Source organism: Setaria italica, chromosome IV (assembly GCF_000263155.2).
Source record: "Setaria italica strain Yugu1 chromosome IV, Setaria_italica_v2.0, whole genome shotgun sequence".
Lineage (NCBI taxonomy): Eukaryota > Viridiplantae > Streptophyta > Magnoliopsida > Poales > Poaceae > Setaria > Setaria italica.
The window spans coordinates 11,907,774-11,914,414 of record NC_028453.1 but is presented as its reverse complement, the minus strand read 5'-3'; positions in this window follow the sequence as shown (position 1 = coordinate 11,914,414).

The window sequence follows — 6,641 nt, the reverse complement described above, 5'->3', positions numbered from 1 at the left end:
TCTCCACGCCATGAATTGTTTGACTTTGTGTCGGTTGTTCAGCCACCACGATGAGCTTGTTTTTCACGGGAGTAACAAGCTCACAAGGGGCTCTCCTAGTGATGTCGTCCACGGGTTGGTGTTGGTTGTTCTCAAATATGTCAGAAGATCCTCCAATTAGGGCTTCCATGGAAGCAACGCTGCTTCGATGCTGAGAGAGGCTTACATCGACATTAGCCCCTGATGCTGCAGCTGCTTGTTCACTAGCTTGTTTGCTAAGATCTAGAGCCACACACCGGTTGATTGCTTCCTCCATTCTTGCCTTTGTCAAAGCTACGTGTTCTTGCAACTCTCGCAGCAATTGTGCGTGTTCAGCCTTACTTCTTTGGAGACTTCTGTATGAATCAATGTGCTCACGAAAGGCACACTTCCATGGAATTACTCCCTTGCCTCGGCAATGTCCAGGGTGTTCTAGATTACCTATGCCATAGTCAGCTCATCCTTCTCTCGATCAGGCACGAAAGATCCTTCACCCGTTGCCTTTATTACGTCAACAAGCTTCGTAGCCGCCTCTCTTAATTCTTAGCCGAACACAAATGATCCATCTTCGGTACTGAGCGTGCCGCCATGAGCATAATACCAATTCTTTGCTCGCTCCGACCATTCTAGAGTCTGCGGTACTATTTCCCTAGCAATTATGTCATCTTCCATCCTCTGCCATTTCATGATCCCCTTCTTGTAACCTTGTGACCCAAGACGATGAAAGTATTTCTTATTTTGAGCATTGCTAGTGTTGGTTTTAGTTGCCTTAGCGCTCTTTTGCAATTGCTTGAACTGCACAAATGAATCCCAGTGATCTCTTAACTTTGGGTGCTTCGTGAAATCTGGTGTAAGCCCCTTCTTTATGTAGTCTTCATTTAGATTCTTCTTGTATGTCTAAAAAGCAATTGCACCCTTCTTGAAGCTCCAATCTTTCACTTTTGCTTCATCTACACGTTCGAACGTGAAGTTTTCTTTTATCTGATCCCATATCATTTCCTTCTCTCTCTCAAGGACCACGCTTATGGGGACTGTGCTTGTAGAAGCGACACTGTTATCGATTTCAGGGCTTTTCTAATTCTGAAATCTTATTGGGATGTTATCTCTAACAAGAAATCCAATTTGATTCACCAATTTGGTCTTAGCATTGTATGGAGCAATTGGTTCACCATCTTCATCAATTTTCGTGATGATGATACGGCCCTCTAACTTCTTCTTCTTGCCTCATTTCCATTTATGCCTACTGCTCGATCCAGAGGCTGAAAAATGAAAGAAATATTAATTTTCAATAATCTTGATAAGTAGAGTTGAAATCATGTTTACATATAATAATTGCTATACCTTGCCTTGTTGCCCATCATTGCCTTCCTCGGCAATTGGTTGCTCCTCATTGCCATCACCAGACATGTTGAAGTAGGTGTCAGTCTGGCTGTGATCGACCTCTTCATTTGGTTGATCATTGTTGCCACATTCGGCAATCAAGCCCATTAGGTATTCCTCATCCAATCGGGCTTCCTCATCCTTTGATCGTGCCATTGTAACTAGTATAATATAAAAGGAATTATTCTAAGAATGAAACACTTATACAATTGCTAATATTTACACATTTTGTAACAATAAATGACTACACTTATACAATTTCTTACAATATAAATGACTAATATACTATAAAAGGAATTATTCTAAGAAATAGTTGGATTTATTCTAAGAATGACTAGAACTTATACAATTTTGTTAGAATAAATGACTACCAACAATATTTACAGTGAATTGCTAGAAAATGACAACAAAAAAAGAATGAAACACTTATACAATAACTGACTACAAAAATATTTACATTGAATTGCACATTTCTATAATTGATTGAACTATTTGATGAATTTTGTAACAGTAAATGACAACATCATAAAATTACTTGGTAATTTTAAAAGTATCAAAGTAACACTTATTTTTATATATTTCTAAGAATTAACAGGATTTTCTATAATTTGTAGCTACTTCAAGAATTTTTCTAAGAATTAACACGACGAGGCAGGGTGGCGGCAACGGATAGCGACGAGGGCGCGCGGCGTGGATTCGGACGGCGAAAGGCGCTAAGTGTTGGGGATGACGAAGATCGCACTAGCTACTTTAACCCCCTCCCACCCTAGTACCGGGCAAGAATGCCACCTGGTACTAATGCCCTTTAGTACCGGGTGGGGGCAACACTCGGTACTAAAGGTTCCCCGTTTAGTACCGGGTGTAGCTGCCACCCGGTACTAAGGCGGGGGAAGGGTGCGCGCGCGTGAAACAAAATCCACCCCTTTAGTACCGGGTGAACCTACCACCTGGTACTAAAGGTACTAAAGGGGTTGCATTCTACTATTTCATTTTCTGCCTAAACATCTTTTTATTTTTTTGTTCTTTTACAATTGCTATTATATTAATTTATTGCATAGTAAATCAAATAACATTCATAAATACTGTAAAAAGAATTTGTTAGCTTGATGTTGATTAGATATACACTATAAAAATATTAGATGCGGTCAAATATCAAACATAGTAAAGTTATTAATTTTAACTTACTAATAGGTTATTATGGTCATAATACTTATGTTAACTTTAAAATTCAAAAAATAGATATTTTGACCATGCAAAAATTTAGAAGAATAGTGCCTGTAGTGTTATTAACATGTTTACCATGACTTAATCATGCACTTGTTTAATTGTACGTAAATTTATTATTTAATATATAATGGCGCTACAAAAACTTGAAATATTTAATATTTTAAGCATGCAAAAATCTATTCTTGTTTAATAGGGTGAGATTTTTGCAAATAGTATTGTTAATAAACCCAACAGATACATGACATATCATTACACTGCGTTATTACATTAATTTGTTCCTTTGTTGATAACCACAAAACACAGCATAATGGTTCTAATACATTACACAACGTCATCTAATGGAACGTTAATAACCTTTCTCTTGACAAACGTCCCTTGGTTGTGATTGCGGCGTAAGTATGGAGCGTCCTCTCTGGCTAACAGGATGCTTGGATCAACCTGGACTGAAAATGGAGGAAGATCATTGAACTGATCATAATCTTCTGAAATGTCAATCTTGTCATGAACTCCAACGATTTTTCTTTTCACTGGAAGAACTATGTGGCGCTTTGGCTGGTCATCTGACTTATTAGCACCATTTCTTATTGGTTTGCTTGACATGTCCTTTACATAGAAAACTTGAGTCACATCATTGACTAGGATGAATGGTTGTCTCTGTATCCAATCTTGTTGAGGTCCACTATTGTCATCCCATAGTTGTCTGTCGTTACGCCTCCTCCAATAAGTTTCACCCATTGGCACCGAAACAGAGGGATTTTCAAAGGTCCATAGTCCAGTTCCCATATCTCCTCAATGACACCATTATATCTATCTTTGTTTCCATTGTTGTCTATTACATCTATACGAACACCACTATTTTGGTTTGTGCTCTTTTGGTCTTAGGCTCTCGTGTAAAATGTGTACCCATTTATCTCGTATCCTTGGAATGTCGATACTGAGATAGATGGACTCCTAGCCAACCATGCTAGTTGTTCTTCAATCGTGTCATCACCCATCAGTTGTCACCGCAACCAAGAGGTGAAAGTGTCAATGTGATGACGTGTAATCCAGGCCTCAATCTTCCTATGGTTTGAGGACCGTACAGTAGCCTTGTGCTCCTCCATATATGGAGCGACCAGGGATGATTGTTGCGGGATCAATAAGTGTGCTTTATAAAATGTATCCTCATCGATGTTCATCTGAACTTTCCTCCCTAGTGTACCCTTTCCCTTCAATCTCCCCTCATGGCGTGATACAGGGACTACAATCGAACTCAGGTCGTCAATAAAATCAACACAAAGCTCAATGATCTCCTCTGTTCCATATCCCTTTGTGATGCTTCCTTCTAGACGGGCATGATTACAAACATACTTCTTCGGAACTACCATAAACCTCTCAAAAGGGAATATATTGTGTAGAAATATAGGACCGAGAACAAAAATCTTTTCAACAAGATGGATTAGAAGGTGGGTCATGATATTAAAGGAAGGTGGAAAGACCATCTCAAAGCTGACAAGGCATTGCACCACGTCATGCTGTAGCTTTAGTAGATTGTTTGGATGGATTGCCTTCTGAGAAATCATGTTGACGAATGCACATAGTTTCACGATTGCCATTCTCACATTCTCTGGTAGAATACCTCTCAGTGCAATAGGCAGCAATTGTGTCATCAGGACATGACAGCCATGGGCCTTTAGATTTATGAATTTCTTCTCTTTAAAATGTATTATTCCTTGTATATTCGAGGAGTAGCCTGATGGGACCTTGATACTATTCAAGCACTCAACATGCTTTCCTTCTCTTCCTTGCTGAGAGTGTAATTGGCAAGATGCAAGTAATGTCCATCATCTGTCTTTTCTAGATGTAGGCCATCTCGTTGTTTCATACGTTTCAGGTCCCAACGTGCTTCAATTGTATCATTTTCCTTTCCATATGTACCCAGGAAGCCAAGCACGTTCACGCAAAGATTTTTCATCAAGTGCATCACATCGTTTGCATTACGGACCTCAAGGACTTCCCAATAAGGTAGCTCCCAAAATATAGACTTCTTCTTCCACATGGGTGCATGTCCGTCCTTGTCATTCAAAACAGCTTGGCTACTAGAGCCCTTGCCAAAGACTACCCTCACATCCTTTATCATAGAAAACACACGTTTACCATTATGGTGAATGGACTTAGTACGTTTTTCTTCCTTCACTTCAAAATGCTTCCCTTTCTTTCTTAACGGGTGCTTAGCAGGAAGAAATCGATGATGGCCCGTATACATGACCTTCCTACAGTGTTTCAAATGCATGCTGCAAGTATCATCTAAACAATACGTGCAGGCTCGATTTCTCTTGTTTGACTGTCCGGACAGATTACCAAGCGCCAACCAATCATTGACAGTTACAAATAACAATGCTCGTAGATTAAAGGTCTGCTTTTTGTCCTCATCCCACACACGTACATCTTTTTCCTTCCATAACAGTAAAAGTTCACCAACCAACAGTCTTAGGTAAATATAAATGTCGTTGCCAGGTTGTTTTGGGCCTTGGATAATTACCGGCATCATAATGAACTTCCACTTCATGCACATACATAAAGTCACAGGCCAAGTGCTATAACCACTACTGAGCTCACCGAATGGATTGAATCCATCTATACTTAAACCAAACCGTATGTTCCTTGCATCCTCTCCAAACTCGGGAAATTCTATATCAACTATTCTCCACTAGGACCCATCAACGGGGTGTCTGATCATTTCTTCTTGCTTATGTTCTTCTTTGTGCCAATGCATCAGCTTTGCATGTGCCTTGTTTCTGAACAAAGGCTTCAACCGTGGTACTACAGGGAAATACTATATTACCTTTGTAGGAAGTTTCTTCTTACTGGCCTGCCCCTCAACATCACCGGGGTCATCTCGCCTGATCTTATAACGCAGCACTTCGCACATAGGACAAGCCTCCAATTTCTCGTATTCCTCACCGCAATAGAGGATACAATCATTAAGACATGCATGTATCTTTTGTACCTCCAAACCCAGAGGGCAAACAACCTTTTTTACTTCGTACGTTGAGAACGGCAATTCGTTCCCCTCGGGAAGCATGTTCTTTATAATTTTTATTAACTCATCAAAACCCTTGTCAAAAACTCCATTTTTTGCCTTCCATTGCAGCATTTTCAGTGTGGTACCCAACTTTTTATGCCCCTATTTGCAATCTACGTACAACAATTTCTTATGATCATCTAACTTATGCTGGAATTTTTTGACTCCTTCACATTCTCGCAGTGTTCCTTTGTATCTCACAACACCTGACCTAGATCATCGATAGGACCTTCTACCTCGCCCATCTCTTCTTCAGCCTGGCCCATTGGAGCATTTGCAAAGGCATCTCCTTGAATCCAGTTAGGAATGTTGTCATCTTCTTCTTCATCATCATATTCCATCATAACTCCTCTTTCCCCATGCTTGGTCCAAATAAAATAGTTATGCATGAATCTAGAACTGTATATGTGGGCATGATTAGTCTTTCTGGATGAGTAATCCTTCTCATTTTTGCAATTTTCTACATGGACAACAAATGAAACCGGATAGCGGTATTCTGCCAGATCGAGAAAACCACGCAAGCCATTAATGTACTCCATGGAGCGTTTGTCTGCGTTGTACATCCATTACCGATTCATCTATAAAGTACTACCAAACCAAAGATATTCTGATCATCCATACAATTATACATGAAATATAACAAAGATGATACAAATACCATTAAACTCAAATGTTGATGAAAGTTTAGATAGAAATACACAAATTTAAATTTCAGACCCAAACAACATGATACACTACGACAAACTCAAATGTTGCTGAAAGTTTAGATAGAAATACACAAATTCAAATTTTAGACCCAAATAACATGATACACTATGACAAACTATCCGCTGAGTACTATCTAGGAGGACTTTAAGCATCATTGGGTGGCAAAGATGAAGGTTTCGCTGACCCAGCCTCATCCCTAGTTTATTTGTGCCTCTTGCAACGGTACACCAAAAGGAGGTTCCAG